Source organism: Rhineura floridana, chromosome 6 (genome assembly GCF_030035675.1).
Source record: "Rhineura floridana isolate rRhiFlo1 chromosome 6, rRhiFlo1.hap2, whole genome shotgun sequence".
In the NCBI taxonomy this organism is placed as follows: Eukaryota; Metazoa; Chordata; class Lepidosauria; order Squamata; family Rhineuridae; genus Rhineura; species Rhineura floridana.
This window is the reverse complement of record NC_084485.1, coordinates 140540439-140565738: the sequence shown is the minus strand read 5'-3', so window position 1 is coordinate 140565738 and position 25300 is coordinate 140540439.

Sequence of the window (25300 nt, the reverse complement as noted above, 5' to 3'; positions counted from 1 at the left end):
GCCTATCAAGGTCCCTTTGAATTTTGTTTCTGTCTTCCACGGTATTAGCTATGCCCACCAATTTTGTATCATCTGCAAATTTGATAAGAATGCTTTGTACCTCCTGTCGCAGGAGCCCCAACTGGGCTAGCCCCTGCTAAGCTCAATGCTGGGAGGCCCTGTTCACCAACACTCTCAAGACACAGAATTGATACTTTGATTAGATAGCTTTATTTCAAGCAATTGCTTGGGAGGTTGCCCAGAGATCAGATCTCAGTACAAGCCCCCCGACATGTGGCAACTCTTCATCTTATATACCTTTTCAGAGTTACATGATTACACAATTATCACATGATGATAGATAACAATATGTCACTCCGTCCCATAACTTGGCATGAGTTTTCCTTACTTGGCATAAACAAGTAACTACATTTCTATGAAATACACATGTCAAGATAACTTTTCGCTTCCTTTCACATCCAAATTACTCCCTTTACCCCCTCCTTATTTCCTTTTTATCTCTCTTGGCAAATGTGGCAATGCAAGCAAACATTTTGTTACAATTTAACCATTAACTTTTTCCTCACAGCTTTATGAATGCAGTTTCAGCAATATGCATAGAGATATTGAGGCCTAGCCATTTTGGAGGGCTCACAAAAGCCTGAACCAATGTGTAAATTCTTCAATACTCCTCATCCAAGTCGTTAATAAAAACTTTAAAGAGCACTGGGCCCAGGACCGAGCCCTGTGGTACCCCACTCGTTACTTCTGCCCAGTTTGAGAAAGAACCATTGATAAGCACTCTTTGAGTACGATTCTGAAGCCAGCTGTGGATCCATCTAATAGTTGTTCCATCCAGCCCACATTTAGCTAGCTTGCTAATCAGAATATCATGGGGCACTTTGTCAAAAGCTTTGCTGAAGTCGAGATATATTATGTCCACAGCATTCCACAGTCTACAAGGGAGGTTACCCGATCAAAAAATGAGATGAGATTAGTTTGGCAGGATTTGTTCTTCATAAATCTATGTTGGCTCCTAGTAATCACTGCATTGCTTTCAAGGTTCTTACAGATTGACTGCTTTATAATCTGCTCCAGAATTTTTCCAGGGATTGATGTTAGGCTGACTGGTCTGTAGTTCCCCGGTTCCCCCTTCTTGGCCTTTTTGAAGATAGGGACAACATTAGCTCTCCTCCAGTCATCGGGCACTTCACCGGTCCTCCATGATTTTGCAAAGATAATAGACAGCGGTTCTGAGAGTTCTTCAGCCAGTTCCTTCAATACTCTAGGATCCAGTTTATCGGGCCCTGCCGATTTGAACTCATTCAAAGTGATTAGGTATTCCTTGACCATTTGTCTATCAATCTCAAGGTCCAGTCCTGACCAGAGCTTGGAAAAGTTACTTTTTTGAACTACAACTCCCATCAGCCCCAGCCAGCATGGCCACTGGATTAGGCTGATGGGAGTTGTAGTTCAAAAAAGTAACTTTTCCAAGCTCTGGTCCTGACCCTTCTACTTCATGCTTTCTGGGAGGGTCATAGGCCCTTTTTTTGGAAGACTGAGCCAAAGTAGGAATTGAGCACTTCTGCCTTTTCATTCAGGATCTACTGCCCCTTTCAACAAGTGATTAACATGTGAAGGGACTGGAAGTCAGAGTGACTCTCCAGATGGCAACCTGGGAACTCAATACTGGACCAAATATTTAAAGGACAACAATGTAAAATGAACCTTCTGTTGAAAGGGTAGTAGTTTCAGCATCAGCAAAATATTTTTTCTGTCCCTTCACCAAAAGGTTACCAAACAATAATTAAAAACAACACAAACAAATGACCTTATGAAATTCTTCCTCCAGATGTCCAATTAGTTAACATCATCCTCCCTAATTAACACTGGTAATTGCACCCAGATTGGAAGGCTAGCATCATTTTAGTCTTTAGGCAAGGCAGAAACTTGGCTACTGCCTAATTAGCTGCCTTCTGGGATCTTTTTGTCCTATTGTATAAGTCATTCTGTTTGTACAGATGAACTATCAGATTTCACATATCAGGGAGGAAAATAGCCATCCACTGCAAAGCTGCCAATTGGGCTACTCAAGTGAGTAGACATTGCTCAGGGAACTCGGTGATATATTTGGTCTTTCAATATATTATGAACAATATGGGGTATAATCCAAATCTAGAGGCTGTTGCTGCTGCTTGTATAAAGACAAGAATGCTAGTGTTAAAATCTCTGCAGCTGTTTGCAAACTGGATCTAGGTATATTCAAATAAGTGATTATATTATTTTGGATAATTCGTTGTGGTGGTGGTGTTTTAAAAACTTGGGTATTATTTGCGTTTCTTCATTTTGAAATCCAAACTCCCTCCTCCCAACCCCCCCCCCCCAGTAAATACTAGTATCTACTTCTGAAGGCAATGCCATAACTCTCCATTTATTTTATTGCATCTGGATTTCACTCATGGTCCTTATGAATTACAGTGGTAACTTTGTGCAAATTATAGCAACCTTCCCCTTTACCATGAACATAAAGGAAGGCTGCAATCATAACCCCACTTTCCTGGAAGAAAACTCCACTGAATTCAATAGGACTTACCTCTGGTTAGACTTGTGCTATAACAAGTGTATGAACCACATTAAGAGGCCTATATGAACATATAGATGTCTTCACATGGGGTACCCATGTTACATATCACTCTAGGCATGTGTCTAGTTGCTCCTTTTCTAGGTGGATAGATCACCACTTGGTTATGGTATCCCTATCCATAACCACTATCCCTAACCATATCAAAAGGAAAAAAGGAGAATAAATATGTGAGTAGTAAAATTCCATGCACCAAATACACGAATGAATGTATATAACAAGTTCATTACTATATAATTCATTTCCTTGTTTCTTTTAATGCCTTATTTACTCTGTATGTTTGGGTTCTTTTGCTAGACCTTTACTAATAATGCAACATACTCATGGATGGTGTACTTTGTTCATACAGACAGCCAATTGTAGCATTCTGCTATAATTCATTTCATCTTCCTTCTCACAATTGCATGGAGATTTATATTCTGATGAAGAATGCTGGTATAGCAGATCTGTTTAATTATAGATTGTTGGATATTCCAGTGAGAAAGGGACTTGCTTCAAGTACCGTTATGCTAATCGAGATCTCTGTGACTTGGGGGACTGCTATATATGGAACAGCCTTCCAAATGCATCTTTGCCTGAATGACTTCCTTGATGAAATATAGATGAAGAAAACTACTTTGTGCAAGCTGTCTACTTCCATAAATATGAACAAGTTTGCCTGAATGTAGTAGGAACATTCAAAGAACTCCTGAAAATCTGCTTTACTATAGAAAAGCCTAAATCACAAAAGCACACACCAGCTTCACAGAGAATCTGCAATAAGAGAGGGATGAATTTTAGTTGATAAAAGTTGTCTGCAATCTAATATTTGATCCTAAACTGCCATTTTGATTTTGATTTCATTGATGTAGCCAACATGTTGCCTTCCAGAAGTTGTTGGAGGAGATCTCTCATCAGCCCCAACCAGCATGGCCAATGGACAGGCATTATAGGAGGAGGAGTCCAATGACATCTGGAGGTCACCATGCTGACTACCTCTGATGTAGGTAGGGGATATTCTTTTCATTGACTTACATCCTTGCAGCAATATGGACTTCAAATTATGACTGGTGCAATAGTTTTGTACATACTAAGTGCTTGTCACTACAGCAACTGAGTCTGAGGGTGAGTCACACATGCAAGGACAGCACCTGCTAACTGCAACATTCAAGTGATGACTTGCTTGCTGCTGTAGATATAATATCCTGGATAGTATATCTTGCCTCAAATTGCCAAAAAGTCAGTCAACATATTCAACTGACAATCAAGAGTAGAGAAATTGAGTGGTGTTGTATGAAATCAAGTAGGAGGGCTCATAATGACAAACTTCCATGCTCTATTTTTGCTAGGAGAATTGGGGTGAGAAGTCTGGCTGATCTTGAGAGGGCTGATCACCCTGATTCTGCTCTATCATGTGACACTTCTCGCTCCAGTGTCCATGTTGTTACTAGTTGCATTTCCCAGAAATGAGCTGTGAGTGACTGTGGTAGATGTGTGATGAAGTCAGAAGAACTAAAGAATATTCAATGATTTAAAAAACCCTGCTGGTTTAAGATCACAGGTAAGGCTATCTCATGTTGGCTCAAGCTCCACAAAGCCAGGAAACTGGAAGCTAAGGCTGATGCCTTAACAGAGATGCCACATAATCAGCAATGATGTTGTACAATATCACAGATTATCCTTGCTTACAATTTACCCCTCCATGCACCCACACTTGGTCTTTCAGGTCCAAATCCAGATGGAGAGCGGAGGATGGACCAGCAATGATACCCCACATTGCCATTGTCCTGTATTGCCTTATGCAGTATCTAAGTTCTACTATATTGCTAGTAGGGTTGCCAGGTTCAGGGCCTGAGACTGATCCTGTATCTTTAGGAGAAGAGAAAGTCAGCCAAGCGCAGGTGTTCTTGCTACACTGTAATGAGAAAAACCACAAGGTGGGATTCTCCCTTCGCAATGCACAACTTTTAAAGATACAGAAGACCTTTTGGTTGCCAGACCCAATAAACGTGTGCATTTATTGCCATCAGCATTTCCTTGTTTCCATGCCCACACATTAGCATGTTAACTGCGGAGGCGGGGAAGGGGAGGTGTTTCCCTAAACGAAGGGAGGAATAGGTGCTTGAAAGAAAGGGAATCTACAGCTGCCCCCCTTCCCTGCGGGGCAGGCTTTCTCCCGTCCCCCCTGCTCCCACCCGTGGCTGTTAGGCTGTTCCTGTGCGAAATTGGTGTGCCTTTGGCACCCCGGGACAAGCCTCAGCATGCATTTTGGGAAACATAAAAAACCCCAAACAATTATCTTTAGAGAGACATTAAAAGCAGCTACTAAAGGAAGCATTGAGTGTTTAATTTTATCGCTGTCCGTGAGTGGAACAGATGGTGGGATGAGACGCCAAGGCAGATCCCCTTTCCCCTGCGCCTTTGGGTGCTTAGAAAGTACCCTAGCAGCGCCTTCACCAGCCTCCTCTCGCCATGGCTGTGCACGCTCCAAGCCCGCAGCGCAAGCAAGAGAGCCGGCCAAGGCTGAAGGGGAGTCTCCCTCTCTGGTGGTGGGGTGAGCAAGATTTCCCCAGGAAGGAATTTCCCGAGCTCCAGCTCTTCCCTGCTACCCCCAGGGAGTTGTTGGTGTCGCTGCAGAAGAGAGAAAATGAAGGGGTGGGAAAAAACCCCGCTCACATCGCATGCAGAGAGCTTTCACAGAATTAGATATTCTAGGGTGAATAATTTGGATGAATGTGATTTTGTTTAAAGAAGCAGGGGAGGAAATATATTGGGGGGGAAGCGGGAAAAAGGAAGGCAAGAGCAACCAGAAGTTGCTTCGTCAACAGCAGCAAACAAAATGATGCCCAGAGACAGTTAAAGGGGCAGAGAAAAGGGAGGATCTAATGGCAAAGAAACTGTGCAACCAAAAAAGGCACTTAAAAGGTAATACACATTAGAAGCGCACCGAAGCAGGTGCGGATTTTAAAAGCAATTTTGGATTTTTGTTGCATTGATTTAATTAAAGGCAAAAGCAGCTGAATGCAATTGCATTGGCAAAAACTTCATGCAAATGATCCAAATTAAAAGGATCTGCAAAAAGCCTCAGATCTAGATTATACTGGCATCTGATCTGATCTGTGGATTAGAATCCTGCAGCCAACAGTCAGCCAAACACACAGATGACGACACATCAGCTCTAGTTACTTGAAAAAAAAAAGTGTGGGAAGATGCTGTATTTGTCAACAAATCTCTGGAAATGCACTCTCTGCCCCGTACGAAACAGTGACTGATTCAGCCAACCCTGTAATGTCAGAAATTACTGCAAAATAAGCCCAATTCGGGCACGATGTTATTTAAAAAACAGTATGTAGACAGACTGGGCTCCATTGGGACAAAGGTGGAAATTCCCTAGGACAGAAGAGGGGAACTTGTGGCCTTTCAGATGTTTCTGGACTGTAGCTCCCATCATCCCTGATTATTGGCCATGCTAGCTGTGGCTGATTGGGAGCTGGAGTCTAATGACATCTGGAGGGCAGCAAGTTTTGCATCCCTATTCTAGGCCCACACCACAGATGATGTCCCAGTGAAACATTTGTTGACACCTTGTGGAATATTTGTGTTGTGCATACATTTGAATTATGCATATGCCATAGAAATGTTTACCTTCTTAACTCCTAAGGAATGAAGAACATTATTGGCTTGCATAACCCTTTGTTAATGGATATGGGCAAGCAGTGCACTTTTGTGAACTAGAGCAGATCCAGATGTACTCAGAGGCACATGTTACCAAATTCTTCCAAGCTACACAGAAAGGGAATTGGACTGTGAAAGACCAACCCAAATTGTGTTTGCACTTTTACAAATTTATAAGGCACTACAGTATCTCAGAATGGAGGTCAGTTCTCCTACTCTCCTGGTGCATTCACTATAGCCGCCCAATTTCCCTGGTTTTTAAAGTTTGATAGAAATATCTGTTGGCTATAGGGAAGTTCTTAAACTACAAGGTGGTGTTTTTGTTTTGTTTTGTTTTGGCCTGTTAGTGGTTTTCTCTGCTTTTTAATCTGGGAGGTAAGAAATGGGATCCTGTGCAAGTTTGCTGAGAATGGATTGATCATTTGCATGCTAATTGAGTTCAGTGGGATTTACTCCCCTGCAATCAGATTAGGTGAAACTGACCACAAAGGATGGGGAGGAGAGGAGGAGGTTTGATCATTTGCATGTTAACAAACATTCAGTGGGAGTTCAGTGGGATTTACTCCTGTCCAATCATGCTTAGGATAGGTAAAACTGACCATGGGGAGGGAAGCCTGGAGTGGGCAGGGAAGGAGGAAGGAGGAAGAGGGGAGTAGAGGAAGAAGGGAGGAGGAAGGGAGAGGAGAGGTGAAGGAGGGGGAAGGCAGGTCTGATCATTTGCATGCTTATTGAGTTCAATAGGATTTACTCCTGTGCAATCATGGCTAGGATAGGTAAAACTGACCATAGGGGAGGAGAAGGAGGAGAGAGTAGAGGGAAAGAAGAAGGGGGAGAGGGGAACAGAAGGAGTGGGAGGGGGAAGGAGGGGAGGGGGTGGGGAGGGGGAGGGGAGGAAGGGGGAGGGAAGGGGCAAAAGGGAGGTGATGGGAGGGAGGAGGAGAGCCAAGCAGGTTTGATCATTTGCATACTTATTGAGTTCAATGGGATTTACTCCCATGCAATCATGCTTGAAAATGGAAATGGACTGCCTTCAAGTCGATCCCAACTTATGGCGACCCTATGAATAGGGTTTCATGGTAAGCGGTATTCAGAGGTGGTTTACCATTGCCTTCCTCTGAGACCGAGAGGCAGTGACTGGCCCAAGGTCACCCAGTGAGCTTCATGGCTGTGTGGGGATTCGAACCCTGGTCTCCCAGGTGGCAGTCCAACACCTTAACCCTGATCATTTGCATGTTTATTGAGTTCAATGGGATTTACTCCCATGCAATCATGCTTAGGATAAGTAAAACTGACCATGGGGGAGGAGGGGGAGGGGGGCAGGGGGAGGGGGAGGAAAGGGGAGGGGAGGGAGGGATAAAGGAAGGCGGAGGGAAGAAGCAAGGGGGAGGGGATAGGAGGGAGGAGGAGGAAGGGAAGGCAGGTTTGATCATTTGCATGCTTTTTGAGTTCAGTGGAATTTACTTCTGTACAATCATGCTTGTAGAGACCGATTTGGTCTCCCATCCAAATTTAAACCAAAGCTATCCCTGGCCACATCCACACCAGACATTTATTCCACTTTAAGCAAGCCTGGCTTCCCCCAAAGAATCTTGGGAAGTGTAGTTTGTGAAGGGTACTGAGAGTTGTTAGGAGGCACCTCACAGAGCTACAATCTCCAGAAGAGGGGCTGACTGTTAAACACTCTGGCCACTGGAGCTCTGTTCCCAGGATTCTTTGGGTGAAGCCATGACTGTCTAAAGTGAAATAAAGGTCTGGTGTGGGTGTGGCCACCTGATTAGCCAAGCAGCTGTGAGTCTGGCTCTTAGAACACTGACAGTTGGTTCTTACTGAGAATGCCCAATACTATCATTGGGTTCAAGCCAAAATTAATTAAAAATGAGCCAGGCATTTCTATAACTTTTAAACTGCAGAAGATGAAGGTCAGAGTATGGGGCAAAGTCAATAATAGGATTACAGGTACTCTGTGAACATGGCTAATTTTTAATTAATTTCAATATATTATGAGATCACTGACAGAAAAAAGTCCAACAGGTCTGGATTTTTTTCTCTTGTTTTACACTTTGAACTCTCAATTCTCTTGTCTGTTTTGTGTATTGCCATGAAAATTTAGAGGGTTGTTAAGCAAGCCTTTCTGAGTTCAGAACTATAGTTTTTGTATGGTTTTGTTTTGAAATGAGTTTATGGGAAGCAACAGAATGGCATGGGGCGTATTTTCAATTTAACATTGTGGAATCAAAAAATGTTTGCTGGCTTTAGTATACAACCACTCTCGTGGCTGTATAATACAGAACCATGAAATGTTTCAGCAATGTTCAAAAGATGTCTGTGGGGTTCAGACAACATGAATTATGCAAGGAAATGCAGAACAAAAGTTCCAGTTTTATTGGTTTTAAGAGTAGTCTTGTAGCTTTTGTGTACACACACACACACACACACACACACACATTAAAAGCAATCTAAAATTTCACAACTAGAAAACCTACAGTCAAATATTTGAACTTGAAAACTAAGAGAAAATGTGTGGTTCCAGAGGAATAATTATGTATCTTGTGGATGAGTATCACGGAAACTAATTTCCCTCAAAATTCCAGTTTTAGCAGAGCAGAACCATCCAATTTTCCCTGATTTTTTCTTATGGTGGAATTCAAAGGCAACATAAGGTTCAAACTATCTGAACATGAAAATACATGCATTTACATTCTTGCAGGGGAAAACAGTTTAAGAAGAAGGATTTTTTTTAGCGAGGAACTTATGTGAGTATTTTTGGGGGGGGGGCTGTTATTAACCTTTCCTCTAAAATGTTCTTCTGAAATTCCCCACAACAGTTTTTCTTCTGTGTAGTTTTGGGTGCATCTTTACCCTCACAAATGCACACCTGGAATCCTACAGGGGCAAAAGTGACTTGATATGGAGATGAAGCAGTAAAGTAGAGAGAAGGGGAAGAGTGAAGCACTCCCACAACTATTCTGCTGAATATATTCTTTTCCCTGAAGCTATCTGGGTTTTTATACATTTGTATATGTAATGTGCAGTTTAAGCCTGAGACAGTGTGATCTCCCCTCTGGGGAACTTTTGCTAGTTTTAAGTATTGAAGCATCCTGGCACTAACTTACCGTGAAGAAATGGAGCACAGAGATGAACAAAAATATCCCCATCTCAATTCAGAATAGATCTTTCCTAGCCTCTGTGGAAAAGTCTCTGAAAAAGTTTGTGCAGCGTTTCTCAAAAATTCTCCAGAGTTCAGAAGATACAGCCCAAGAAAGCTCCTACCCTCTCATCAGCTTCTATCCCTATTTTCTATTTTCCAGGGAAGGAAGGAAGGAAAATGGCAACTGAAACATTTGGTGAAATGTCTTCCTTGTTTTTTGGATTTCTCAAAGGCACTTGAGCATGCTTGGACCCTTCAGCTTTGAGGACTGTAGTTTTGTTTTGCTTTTAATTCCTCCTAGTTAGTGAATCAGGAAAAATAAAGACAATCTACACTTCCCCAACTGCTATCTGAACATGCTCAGGTGGATCCATTGCTGAGTGATGAAGAGCTTAGGAGAGCCCTCAGCCATTTTCTCTCCCCACACTCAGTTGAAGGAAAGGGGAAGGAAGAGGAGAGGTCTGACATGGAAATGTTATAAGCTAAAGCAAAATACAATGGAGGATTGTGCTCAGTTCATAATGGCCAATGAGTTTTTAAATGGGGGGGGAGTAAGAAAGGGAAGTCTACTTCTCAACATCGTTTCCAAAATTCTTCTCCATCCCTAAACATGTTCTTATATTAGGAAGGTTGTTTTTCTGTTAAGCTATATAGTGCTTTTGTTGTTCCATTTACTGAGCATGAATGAATCACCTGTGAGAGAAAGAAAATGAGAGAAGACTTCCAATGGCAGGAAGAGTCTGATTACTCTTTAAGTTGCACAAAACTCTGTCTGTCTATGTAACTACACCAAACATGACTCCTTAAACTGCCTTCCGGGCATCTAGAATTACACTTAAGCTAGGTAGGTTCATAGGTTGGTCAGCAGTAGTGCTGTGTATTTGTACAAATCACAAATAACAAACCAAATAGGGCCTATCTGAACCTATTTGTATCCTGTCCAAATTGGGTTGAAGCAGCTACAAATCTCTACAGAATGGACTGGGTAGTCCTAAATAAATTTGTAGAGATTTGTACAGATCAAAACAGTCTCTCTAATGAACCTATACAGGGTGTCTCTGAAATGGAGCAATTACAATACCATAAAGGAGAAAGCCAAGGTGGGGAAAGAGGGTGGAAGACTAGAATGCTATCACCCCACCCAGCACTCTGCAATCACACCACTTGGAAGGGATGAAGTCTTAAACTGCAGAAATCTTTTGTAAGTTCTGTCTCTTAGAAATATTTGGTGGGGTTGGGTGGCATTTGCTCAGCTAGTGTATGTTTTCTGTTCTTTCCAAATCAGTCCCAGTCCCATCCTTATCCACATTTTTTTTAAAAAAAAGTTTGTTATCCATGTGTGGTTTTTTTTTAATCTATTCTCATTGCTAAGAATTAGTATTAAACTTTGTGGGCATCTTTAGCCACAGCTTTCTAATTCATCAACATCATCCTTTTCCAATTGCTACCAACAAACAATAAGAAGCAGTTAATGTGTGCAGTTACATATTATTGTTGTTGTTGTTCAGCCAAACCATGTGGGCATATTTGCCAGCATTCTCAGATGATGATAATGATGATTTCCAGTTGCTAACCTCAGTGAATATTATTAATATTAATTATTATTATTATTTTTCCCTCACTACTGCTGTTGACAATCTGCCCCCTATATGACAGGGTCTTTAACAAATATTTATTGGGCAAAGCAAATTTTAAAGGTGGCTAGTGTCATGAAATTGTAGCATGGTTCAGAATGGTTTACGGTAACATGGCTCTGTTGCAAGGAATTGTGGGGATTTCATCTTGTGAGGAGATGGGCCTCTGAGTGAGTGGGAAACTTTAAGTTTCGTTTCTCAGCTGCAACTAATTAGGAGGTTTGAGAAGCAGCATCTGGTTATCTCTGCTAGCTGATGAGAGCCTGGTACCCAGGTCATGCAGGCCTGAGAACAGTTGAGATCAGGGGGAAGGAGGGGGCCTGTTAGGCGTGAAAACTGGAGAAGCTTCTGGAAGCGTTACCTCATTAGAAAGCCCCCTGATTGGCTAAAATACTACGGACTGTTGCTGGGGATTTTTCCTTAAGTATAGGAGATGAAACCTATAGCTTTTATTCCCCCGGGTTCCATCTAGTTGGGTGGTTACCTGAGTGGGGTTCCACTGCCTTTCACTACCCAACTTATGCCTCTCTGAGGAGAGGTGGGACTTTCAACAAACTACCTCTTCAAAGTAAGTAGAATAGGCTAGTTAGATTTATTATTTTTGGTTGTGTCTGAACTCTCATATGTTTTACCTAAACCCCTGTTTGGATATGGGTTTTAAGGAATTGTTTTGCTGCTATTAATTGTGTACTTATATTTTATTCAATAAAGCTACTTACTTACCCGTGTGTGTTCTTTGCAGGAGGGCAAACTTGGTTCTGAATCTGGTATCTTGGCCACTGACCACTGACTACCGTGTTTTGGGATTGCCTGGGGCTTCAGGATGAAGAGTGCCTGTTTGGCTCTTGTCTTTGGAAATCCCTGGCAGAACTATATCTGGGCTATGGGTTTCCCCTGACTCAGAGTAGTTGTTCAGACTGAGGGGTGGTAGCAGCCTATCTCCTACCTTGCAGGGTTGGTGTTGGTTCACACAACCTTGGCAAGGGGGAACGGTTCGCCAGGATCAATTGCCCAGGGTTGGGAATTAGGTCCTGGAAATTCACCTGGCACCTGTAGGGTGGCTGAGGGCATGACAGGGAGCATGAAAGCCCCTGGAGCTTTGTTGTTATGTGCCTTCAAGTAAATTACAACTTATGGTGACCCTATGAATCAGCAACCTCCGATACCATCTGTTGTAAACCACCCTGTTCAGATCTTATAAATTCAGGTCTGTGGCTTCCTTTATGGAATCAATCCATCTCTTGTTTGGTCTTCCTCTTTTTCTGCTCCCTTCTGTTTTTCCCAGCATTATTGTCTTTTCTAGTGAATCATGTCTTCTCATTAAGTGTCCAAAGTATGATAACCTCAGTTGTCCAACTTTCACATCCATACATAGAGATCTGGAATACCATGGTCTGAATGATCCTGACTTTGGTGTTCAGCAACACAACTTTGCGTTTGAGGACCTTTTCTAGTTCTCTCACAGCTGCCCTCCCCAGTCCTAGCCTTTTTCTGATTTCTTGAGTATTGTCTCCATTTTGGTTAATGACTGTGCCAAGGTATTGATAATTCCTGACAAGTTCTATGTCCTCATTGTTAGCTTTAAAGTTATACAAATCTTCTGTTGTCACCTGAAATTTGGCAGGGTCAATCCCCTGTAGAGGGGCTACTATGTCTGCAAATTTCACGTCCCTGTGTGCATATGATCTACATGGTGCTGCCAGCTCATGCCTGCCTACAGCTGTATAGTATCAGAAGCCTTTTTTAAAAAACCTCTCTTTTTTTTCAAAATCTTTAAGGAAAGAACAGGGGAAACACAGGAGTAAGGCATGACTGGGCACTCACAGTCTTTTAAAAAATCTTTTTTGGAAAAAGCAAAATGTAAAGGTAGCTAACCTGAAAACCCCTTGAGCTATCCACCTGAAATTTGGCAGAGTTAATTTCTTCTATGGGACTTACTGTGTCATTGCATTTCATGTCCCTGTGTGAAAAAACAAAGCTGTTATGTCCATTTTAATTTTAAAATGTTTTAAAGGTTAAAGGCTAGCATGAAAACCCCTGAAACGATCTACCTGCAATCTGGCTGGTTTAATACAGCAGTTACCATGTCGCCAAATGTCATGTCTCTAGGTCAAAAAACAAGAAAGGTATGGCCATTTCAACTTTGCAGTGTAAATCAATAGAATTTCTGGAGATTAGTAATGCCTGGATTGTGATCTGGATTTGGATCTGAATTGGGTCAGATTAGGTATGAATCTGTCCAGACCAGATTGGGCCTGATCCATATTTCCAAACCAGAGTCACAAATTGGACTGGGGGCATGTGCACAGCCCTAGTAAGTAGGTAGGTGGGTAGATAATCAATGTAAAGTGCCACCTATATTAATTTAAAATCATATGCTTCATAACAAAATAATCACTTCAGCAGCAAAAAGACACAAAAAGTCTGCCACAACAAATCAGACTCACAAGCCAGCTTATAAATTAAGACTTGCTCACCCCAAGCCACAAAAACCTACTGAAACAAGGAAGTTTCCCACTAACTTTCTAGATAACATTAGAGGTGACAGGATGGGTCATTTTGATGAAGCAATTCTATGAGGGTGCCACTACAGAAAATGTCCCAATCATTGTTGATTCCAAAATTAGCAAAATCGAAAGGATAACTACTTTTCAATCCACATAATTAGTCCAGGAGGGGCAAGCCAGCTCAGTTCTCATCAGAATTCACAGAATGAATTCCACATGGATCCTTATTCCTGACCACAGCCATCTTAACCTCTTTTTACTTTCATTTAAGGAGCCACCTTACTCTTTCCTTTCCCCTCATCTACTATTTTCACACCCCTCTCACTTCACTTAGCAGCAGAATTTTCTAGATCCAATAAGCACATAACTTTTTAATATTTGCATATTCTGAAGTGCACGCCACAATAATCTATAAACCTTTAGCACAAGAAGGGTATTTGAAGTGAAATCCTCAGCTTCCCAGATTGCTGATGGAATCATTCCTCTGTCTCGCTGTTGGTATAATTTATAGCTTTTAATCATCATTAGTCAACTTTTTGATTCCACATGGCTTCTAGTAGTTTCTTCAAGTATAGCAAGTTTAATGATGTCTTCATTATAATTGTACTGAGCTGAATGTCAATTACTACTTGATCAATACAACATTTTGGTTCAGTCATCTATTTTAGTCTGGCTCTTTGTTTAGGTTACTTCTGAGAGACATTTTACTTTGGTATCTACTTGCATTTCAACATGAATTTTCTCTTAAAATCTCTTGTCACAATCCAGGTGAGGGCCAGGTATGCATGAGAGCACAGCATCCCTGTCTGGATGAGAAATCATGTGTGCCAACAAGGAGTCTATTCATGGTCCATTTCAGTTTTACATGTATTCATAAGTCCATTCCTTCCCATTTTTGCATCATTCTGTGACTTTAAAAACACACACATGTAAATTAGCATTGTGGGTATACATTTTACCCTAAAATATGTATTTTTATATATAATATAGCTTGAAATATATATTTTGTACACATTTTGTATAATTTTTGAGCAATGAAATATATTTTAAAAATTGAGAAGTGTGAAAACCAAAGGATCACTGTGTTGCTATCCACATCGTACAGTGCAACCCTAACCTTGTCTATTAAGAAGTAAGTCCTATTGGATTCTATGGGACAAACTACCAATTGGGTTAGGATTGCAGCCTTAGTCCTGGAAGTACGACTCAGATTGGTTTCCTTAAAAATTTGGACTGAACAAAATTTCTGAGCATTCCTTGTGCCAATGGGTGCAGTGCATGCAGTTCCTCCTGCCCACCCTCAAGGCTGTATATATGGAACCATCTTAGAAAATCATGTCTGTCAGTTGTTCAGGAGAAGGAGCAGAATAAGTCGGCAGGGATAACAGAAGGTAGATCTAGGACAACTCACATTTTTCTAAGAGGGCTCTGAGTGCACAGCTAATTCAGGGTGAAAGGTTAAAATCCTGCTTTTACATAGAAGAATTCATTGGGAGACTGCAATTGAACTTTAAAATTATGACAAAATATTGTCATAGTGGCAAAGTATCAAGATTTATGCTCCTACCAAAGTCTATGGACGTTTCTTTTCAAGGGTAGATGCTGTTCTGCTCTGTTACTACCTGGTCTTGCTTCTAGAAAGTTCTAGGTGCTTACTTTTCAAATAAATGATTATGCTTAGTGTAGATACATGTGAAAATCAAAGATCCATTTGTTTAAAAAATAGTCAAGGCCCAGCTTAAGACTTTGCTTTAAGAACTTTTGACTTGAAGTTGAGTTGGGTAGATTTTGAAGGGAGAATTCTTCAAAAGCTTAGTGGGGAGGGACTTTCCTTTGCAGCAGTGGCAACCCTTTCGTTAAAACTGTTATTACCATTTACATCACGTTGCTATAATGAGTTCATATCTCATGTGCAAGGTATGCTTGGAAACAACTCAATTATGTTCTTCAAATCTGGATACAGTACAAGATTTATTATCAGAAACAGGTGTTAAATCTTATAATGAAATTGCAAATAGACTGAATTGTCAGTCACAACTGTTTCAATATTTCCAAATTTGTGAAGCTGTCTCAAGTCTCCGGAGAATATATAGCCCATTAAGGGGAAAAAGTAAATCTGAATATCTGATATCTACTGGTACAAATAAAAACTTAACAGGAAAAATATATAAAGTAATCATAGAAATAAAAAAGATCAAGAAAACATTTATTAAAAATGGAATAAAGATCTACACCAGGAAATAGAAATGGATAAATGGATAAGGATATGGACAAAAATCTCTCAAAAACTCAACTCAACAGATTTGATAGGAAATCATTTTAAGCTTCAATATCAGTGGTATCTCACACCACATAGAATTTCTAAAATATACCGAATAAATACTGATAAATGTTGGAAATGCAACCATAATAAAGCTAATTGTTTACATATTTTGGCAATGTTTAAAAATACAAAAATATTGGAAAAATATACTAATATATATGTATGAAATAACTGGATATAGATTACCCTTGGAACCACACATAATTTTATTAAACTGTTTGAAACATGTGGTTATGGAAACAGATTTAGAAATGATTGCAACATTATTAACATTAGCAAAAACTGAAATTGCAAAACAATGGAAGCAACCTAAATTATCAATTCTTGACTGGCTTAACAGAATCTGGGATACTATCAGTTTGATAAAAGTAATTTATTTAAGAGAAAAAATGGGCAAATAAATATACAGAAAACTGGGCAATTTTTATTATTTTTTGGAATCATGCATAAGGAGAATAAGTAGCCATAAAAACTATTTTCTTTGCTTTGATCTATCTGTGTAACTGTGTTTATATTTTTGATAATATGCTACATATGGATATATATAATTAGTAATGCCTTTTTGTTATTCATATATATAATCTGTAAGAGATGTATCTTTGTAAAAAGCTTTTTTCCTTTCCTTTTTTCTTCCTGCATTTCTTTCTTCTTTTTAAAAATTGTAATGTTTTATTTAATAAAGATTATTTTTTAAAAATAAAACTTTTTGTTTAATCATAAGCATCAGAGGTGATGGCAGACCTCTAGTCAGTGGCTGCTGGCTGACAGCCCCTTCCCCGTACCCTGGATATAATTCCAGAGTATTCTGAAAGTGGGGCAATTGCTAAGTTTTTCCCAGAATGCCACAAAACAATGCTGTGTCTGGAGCATTTTTGTGGGTGGTTGGGAGAGAATGGAAGCTGGAAGAGGTCCACTGCGGCTACCTATAGTGATGGCAGTAGAACCATTTTAAAAGGGGGGGGGAGAGACCACTTAATGAACTGGGTACTGTGTTAAACATATGTATATATTAATGACTATGTTAGGTATTATCAATCACTTTATTTACTGTGCACTTTTTATGCTGTAATATGCTTCTGAAAAGGTAATAAAATATTATAAAATAATAATAGTAATAAGAACATAAGAACATAAGAAGAGCCTGCTGGATCAGGCCAGTGGCCCATCTAGGCCAGCATCCTGTTCTCACAGTGGCCAACCAGGTGCCTGGGGGAAGCCCGCAAGCAGGACCCGAGTGCAAGAACACTCTCCCCTCCTGAGGCTTCCGGCAACTGGTTTTCAGAAGCATGCTGCCTCTGACTAGGGTGGCACAGCACAGCCATCACGGCTAGTAGCCATTGATAGCCCTGTCCTCCATGAATTTGTCTAATCTTCTTTTAAAGCCACCCAAGCTGGTGGCCATTACTGCATCTTGTGGGAGCAAATTCCATAGTTTAACTATGCGCTGAGTAAAGAAGTACTTCCTTTTGTCTGTCCTGAATCTTCCAACATTCAGCTTCTTTGAATGTCCACGAGTTCTAGTATTATGAGAGAGGGAGAAGAACTTTTCTCTATCCACTTTCTCAATGCCATGCATAATTTTATACACTTCTATCATGTCTCCTCTGACCCGCCTTTTCTCTAAACTAAAAAGCCCCAAATGCTGCAACCTTTCCTCGTAAGGGAGTCGCTCCATCCCCTTGATCATTCTGGTTGCCCTCTTCTGAACCTTTTCCAACTCTATAATATCCTTTCTGAGATGAGGCGACCAGAACTGTACACAGTATTCCAAATGCGGCCGCACCATAGATTTATACAACGGCATTATGATATCGGCTGTTTTATTTTCAATACCTTTCCTAATTATCCCTAGCATGGAATTTGCCTTTTTCACAGCTGCCGCACACTGGGTCGACATTTTCATCGTGCTGTCCACTACAACCCCAAGGTCTCTCTCCTGGTCGGTCACCGCCAGTTCAGACCCCATGAGCGTAGATGTGAAATTCAGATTTTTGCTCCAATATGCATAATTTTACACTTGTTTATATTGAATTGCATTTGCCATTTTTCTGCCCATTCACTCAGTTTGGAGAGGTCTTTTTGGAGCTCTTCGCAATCCCTTTTTGTTTTAACAACCCTGAACAATTTAGTGTCATCAGCAAACTTGGCCACTTCACTGCTCACTCCTAATTCTAGCTCATTAATAAACAAGTTGAAAAGTACAGGTCCCAATACCGATCCTTGAGGGACTCCACTTTCTACAGCCCTCCATTGGGAGAACTGTCCGTTTATTCCTACTCTCTGCTTTCTGCTTCTTAACCAATTTCTTATCCACAAGAGGACCTCTCCTCTTATTCCATGACTGCTAAGCTTCCTCAGAAGCCTTTGGTGAGGTACCTTGTCAAACGCTTTTTGAAAGTCTAAGTACACTATGTCCACTGGATCACCTCTATCTATATGCTTGTTGACACTCTCAAAGAATTCTAATAGGTTACTGAGACAGGACTTTCCCTTGCAGAAGCCATGCTGGCTTTGCTTTAGCAAGGCTTGTTCTTCTATGTGCTTAGTTAATCTAGCTTTAATAATACTTTCTACCAGTTTTCCAGGGACAGAAGTTAAGCTAACTGGCCTGTAATTTCCGGGATCCCCTCTGGATCCCTTTATGAAGATTGGCGTTACATTTGCCACTTTCCAGTCCTCAGGCACGGAGGAGGACCCAAGGGACAAGTTACATATTTTAGTTAGCAGATCAGCAATTTCACATTTGAGTTCTTTGAGAACTCTCGGGTGGATGCCATCCGGGCCCGGTGATTTGTCAGTTTTTATATTGTCCATTAAGCTTAGAACTTCCTCTCTCGTTACCACTATTTGTCTCAGTTCCTCAGAATCCCTTCCTGCAAATGTTAGTTCAGGTTCAGGGATCTGCCCTATATCTTCCACTGTGAAGACAGATGCAAAGAATTCATTTAGCTTCTCTGCAATCTCCTTATCGTTCTTTAGTACACCTTTGACTCCCTTATCATCCAAGGGTCCAATTGTCTCCCTAGATGGTCTCCTGCTTTGAATGTATTTATAGAATTTTTTGTTGTTGGTTTTTATGTTCTTAGCAATGTGCTCCTCAAATTCTTTTTTAGCATCCCTTATTGTCTTCTTGCATTTCTTTTGCCAGAGTTTGTGTTCTTTTTTATTTTCTTCATTCGGACAAGACTTCCATTTTTTGAAGGAAGACTTTTTGCCTCTAAGAGCTTCCTTGACTTTGCTCGCTAACCATGCTGGCATCTTCTTGGCCCTGGCGGTACCTTTTCTGATCTGCAGTATGCACTCCAGTTGAGCTTCTAATATAGTGTTTTTAAACAACTTCCAAGCATTTTCGAGTGATGTGACCCTCTAGACTTTGTTTTTCAGCTTTCTTTTTACCAATCCCCTCATTTTTATGAAGTTTCCTCTTTTGAAGTCAAATGTGACCGTGTTGGATTTTCTTGGCAATTGGCCAGTTACATGTATGTTTAATTTAATAGCACTGTGGTCACTGCTCCCAATCGGTTCAACAACACTTACATCTTGCACCAGGTCCCGGTCCCCACTGAGGATTAAGTCCAGGGTTGCCGTCCCTCTGGTCGGTTCCATGACCAACTGGTCTAGGGAATAGTCATTTAGAATATCTAGAAACTTTGCTTCTTTGTCATGTCTGGAACACATATGCAGCCAGTCTATGTCCGGGTAGTTGAAGTCACCCATTACTGCCACATTTCCTAGTTTGGATGCTTCCTCAATTTCATATCTCATCTCAAGGTCTCCCTGAGCATTTTGATCAGGGGGATGATAGATCGTTCCCAGTATTAAGTCCCTCCTGGGGCATGGTATCACCACCCACAACGATTCTGTGGAGGAGTCTGCCTCTTTTGGGGTTTCGAGCTTGCTGGATTCAATGCCTTCTTTCACGTATAGAGCGACTCCGCCACCAATACGTCCTTCCCTGTCCTTCCGATATAGTTTATATCCAGGGATAACCGTATCCCACTGGTTTTCTCCATTCCACCAGGTCTCCGTTATGCTCACTATGTCAATGCTCTCCTCTAAGACCAAGCACTCCAGTTCTCCCATCTTGGTTCGCAGGCTCCTAGCATTAGTGTACAGGCACTTGTAAGCAGTGTCTCTCTTCAAGTGTCTTTGGCACTTCTGGTTAGGACTGTGGTAATTCTGCTCTTCTGAATTTATATCCTGTGCCCCTGCTCTCACAATGCCTACTTCTAGGCCTACCCCTTTTAAAATTTCATCATTTCTTTGGTTTTTATCCCAGGGGGGAGGTTTATTCCGAACCGGACCTTTCTCAGCTCCTGTCGGGTTTCCCCCCTCAGTCAGTTTAAAAGCTGCTCTGCCACCTTTTTAATTTTAAGTGCCAGCAGTCTGGTTCCATTCTGGTTCAAGTGGAGCCCGTCCCTTTTGTACAGGCCCGGCTTGTCCCAAAATGTTCCCCAGTGCCTAACAAATCCAAACCCTTCCACCTGACACCATCGTCTCATCCACGCATTGAGACTGCGAAGCTGGGCCTGTCTGGCTGGTCCTGCGCGTGGAACCAGTAGCATTTCAGAGAAACCTTGGAGGTCCTGGCTTTCAGCATCCTACCTAGCAACCTAAATTTTGCTTCCAGGACCTCATGGCTGCATTTCCCCATGTCGTTGGTGCCAACGTGCACCACGACCACTGACTCCTTCCCAGCACTGTCTACCAAACTATCTAAACGACGGGCGATATCCGCAACCTTCGCACCAGGCAGGCAAAACACCTTGCGGTCTACACGCCCATCACACACCCCATTGTCTATGTTCCTAATGATCGAATCACCCACTACAAGGATCCCTCCACCCCCTGGAGATATATCCTCGGCACGAGAGGATAGCTGCTCATCCCCCAAGGAATGGGTCCCTTCTAAGGGATCGTTTCCCTCTTCCTCAGCTGGATGCTCTCCTTCCCCAAGACCATCGTTCTCCATGATAGCAGGAGAGCTATCATCGTTGGAGTGGGACACAGCTATAACGTCCCTGAAGGCCTCCTCCACACACCTCTCTGCCTCTCTCAGCTTTTCCAGGTCCGCCACCTTGGCCTCAAGGAAATGAAGTCGTTCCCGGAGAGCCAGGAGCTCATTGCACCGAGAGCACACCCACGACTTCTGTCCAACAGGCAGATAGTCGTACATGCTGCAGGTGGTGCAAAACACTGGAAAGCGCCCACACCCCTGCTGGCTTCTTACCTGCATAGTTTTGTTTAAGGTTTATTACGTCAATGGGTTGGTGACTGCGGTTTAGTTGAGGTCAGGGAACAGACAGGCAGAGTGGGGGGCCCTGGCCTCCTCGCCCTGCTGCCGAACTCGCTCTGCTGCTTAACTCGCCTTGACGCTTCGTCAGCTGGGGCTCCCTCTAGCTCGTGGAGCAGGCTCCCTCGCTAGGGTGCTCTGACTTTATATGTGTGGCTGGTTCCTCCCAGCTACTGCTGCCAGCCAATGATGTGTTACTTGAGGCTGATGGCTATCAGCTGGGGCTTAACTCTTTAGTATTCTCTCAGGCTTCCTTCCTGAGCGAGGGGCGGGGCTGTTTAAGCTTTTGGCTGCTTTTAATCTCAGCAAGGGGCTGCGCCTTCCAGGCAAGTCTTTTGTGTTTGTTGTTTTCCCACCTAGAACAGCCTGACCTTTCTTTAACCTAGGGAAACAGAGCTTGTGGTTGTGTTTCAGGAAGGCTGAAGCTGCCCTTTTTAGCAGGGACTGAGCTGACTCTCTCCCTGTATGTATCGGTGGAGTTTCCTTTTCCCCCTTCTCTCCGACTGGAATTTAGCCTTGTTTACAGTGTCCCCTGAAGCTTTCCTGCTAGGGTGGTGTTGAAAACTAGCTTTCTATAGGCTTCCTTCTCCTAGGATCTGTCTCCTAAGATATAGGTTCTTTCAGGATTTGGCTCCTAGCTCAGGGTGACCTTGGGCTGCCCTTATTAGTTATTGCTCTGAGCTGTTTTACTTCAATTAAATAATGGAATAAATGGGAGCTACTTACCCTCTTTTCGCTCTGCTGCTTAACTCGCCTTGACGCTTTGTCAGCTGGGGCCTTGACGCTTTGTCAGCTGGGGCTCCCTCTAGCTCGTGGAGTAATCTGCTACCACTATTGTCGCTATAGTAAGCCCCCTCAAACACTTGAATTTCACCCCTCCTCCCAAACTACTTAATTGTTCCTTAATCTGCTACCTGTTGTTATTATTGTTTGCTTTTGTTCTTTGCCTCAAAATAGACATTTTGATGGGAGAGAACATTTCATCAAACAACTCAAATAAAATCATTTTCAAAAAGCAGTTTCATACCATTTCCCCCAATTCTTTTTTTGTTGCTATCCTCCTCCAATAAGATCACACAAGTCTACACACAGAGTCAGATACACACAGGAATCCAAAATAATAATAATAATAAATTTTATTTCTGAGTCGCCTATCTAGCCAAGTTAACGGCCACTCTAGGCGACGTACATAATAAAATGATATACAACATATACCATATAAACCAGAATACAATATAAACCAAAACCGGAATCCCTAATTAATCTAAAACCACCCACATCTTATAACAAAAGAAAACTAGTCTGCCTCAAGAGTCCTGTAGGCCTGCCTAAATAGCCAGGTTTTCAAGACTCAGTGGAAACGTGCCAGGGAGGGGGCATGGCAAAGGTCATAGGGTAGAGAATTCCAGAGGGTGGGGGCCACAATCGAAAATGCCCTCTCTCTGGTCCGCACCAGTCTAGCTGTTTTAACTGGTGGGACCGAGAGAAGGTCTTGTGAGGCTGAGCTCGTTAGGCGGCATATTTGGTGATGCTGGAGGCGCTCCTTTAGGTAAACTGGACCGACACCGTATAGGGCTTTAAAGGTTAACACCAACACCTTGAATTGGGCCCAGTAAACAACTGGATGAAGCTGTCTGCAGTGTGGACTCTCTACAGAGCAACTGAAATGCCACCCCCCCAAGGATCCCATACTTCATAGGCACCCCCATTGTTTTTAATTATATGAACAGCTTTTTACAAACTGAAAAACTGCTTCCATCACTGGGGACACATTCACACCATACAATTATTCCACTATTATTCCACTTTAAACAGTCATGGCTTCCCCCAAAGAATCCTGGAGGTTTAGACTGTGAAGGATGCTGAGTGTTCTTACGAGGCCCCTATTCCCCTCCCAGAGCTACAATTCTCTGAGTTCTCTGGGAAGAGAGACCATTCTGAGAACTGTAGCTCTGTGAGGGGAATAGGGGTCTCCTAACAATTTTCAGCAACCTTAACAAATTACACTTCCCAGGAATCTTTGAGGGAAGACATGACTGTTTAAAGTGGAATAATAGTGGAATAAAAATGTGGTGTGAATGTGGCCTGGAACTGTGCCAATAGTCACAGCACCATCCATGGAGTAAAGATGCTCAAAGGGACATTCAACTTTCCCTGGATGTGCCTAAGCAATGGATGCCACCATCTTGGATTCCTGGGAATGTGATTCAGAATGTTTACCTGCGTACAAGATGGTGGCAAACAGTGTGGACCTTTGGGGAGCAAATTTGGTTATCCATAACTGAGTACAAAATATACTTTGAGAAGCAATTATCTGGGTTCATGACACATGGAATCTTGAGATTTGGCATTTAGACAGGTGGTAGATACTAGAAGTCAGTACTTCTTGTTTGCCAGTGTGTCTTCCAGTAGATAATACCTAGCATTCCAGTGGAAAAGACAAGTGTAATGCCAGATTTGGTAGGCCTAATACTGTTCTGCTTTCAGTATACACCATTTTTGGAGCACAAAGGTTTTGCACTTAAAATAAAGAAGCATTAACGATGGAAACACTATTTGTTTGCGGATTTCTTTTTTTTTTTCTTGGCTCTGGCTAAAGTGTGGATTCTGCAGACAGGTGCTGATTCATTTTAGCACTAGCTGTAAATGCTTTTATTCAACTTAATTAAATATGTCTCTGGGGCTGGATGATGTGTGTTGTGTGATGCAACCTTTTCTAAAGGAACCACAGACAAGAGTGGCAGGGGCTCAGGGGTGGATGGGAATTAACCACTGCTTAAGCAGTGTCTCATCTGTAAGCAGCCAGGCAGGGAAAAACAGAAAGTGGCATCTGGGACACGTTTAAAGTCAATCACGCTAAATGCAACTGAACAAGTTGGTGGAGAGGGTGAGCCAGAAAGTAGATAATCACTAACTAAGGATGGAAATGGAAAAGGGCAGATGAAGATCTGAGGTTCCTCTAGGGTTACTAATTGGCCAGAAGAAGAAAAAACTCCTATTCCTGTGCCTTTAACTGCAGAAATCAACACTGTTGTTAATGACACAGGAGCAGGAGCAGGTTAAAAATATGACAATTATGTATATCAGATAATGGTCAGAGATGGCTCCTGTGCAATTTAGGGTTGGGTTAGATACAAGAAGACGTAAGGAGAAAAGCAGACATACATAGCCAGCAAGAGCAAGTCCCCTCAGACCAGCAAGCAACCCTGACGTAAAGATTGCGAGTATCTTCTGGACCATTCTGACCTATGGATGCCAGAAGGATTCTTTGGCACATGTGACTGTGTAGTTTCCTCCTTTGGCCAGTGCTGAGTAGTGGTGCACAAGCTGAATAACCATAAAAAGACCCCTGTTGGATCAGACCAAAGGCCCACCTAGTCCAGCATCCTGTTCTCACTGGAGCCAACCAGATGCATATGGGAAACCTGCAAGCAGAACCTGAATACAACAGCACTCGCCCACCTATGATTCTTTGCCTTACACCCAATTCAAGTCCCATTGTTGGATTCCCTCTCAGCAGATATTAAACATTAACCAATGAACCTTGTCTTACAGATTTCTTAACTGATCCATTTTCACTAGCTCCCAGGTAGCTCTTGTATCCAATTCAAGGTACTGGAGATAAATGTCCTGAGCCATAGTTACCCTCATTTGGCTTCACCCATTTTTACCTTCCATTTCTCTGAGATAGGCTGGGGTGACCGTCCTTTTAAAAATAAACTTATTTATTTTAAATATTTCTAAGCCACTCTTCATTTCAGTAATACTAACGTTGTCCACAATATAATATTGTTATGAGCATGAGGGGGGGGCTGGAATGGATGATTTCTGTGGGTCACCTTTCCAGCCTCTGATTTGGAATCCTATGCCTGGGAGGCTGGCTCTGCTAGCCAGATGAATCTCCTTTGTTAATCAAATAGAGTGGCTAGGTAGTTAATGGTCCTATTTAGTTGCCCCGGTAACTGGTGAAAGGGGCTGGGAAGATCCTTTTGTCATTTTAAACTCTACTGGAGGAGAGTCTCCCCCCCACTCCTGGGCGGGGAGAAGTGTGTTTGGGGTTAGTAGTGTGTGTTCTGGAGAACTAGGGCTGCAGGCATGCGGAGAGGCTGGCTCCCTGCATC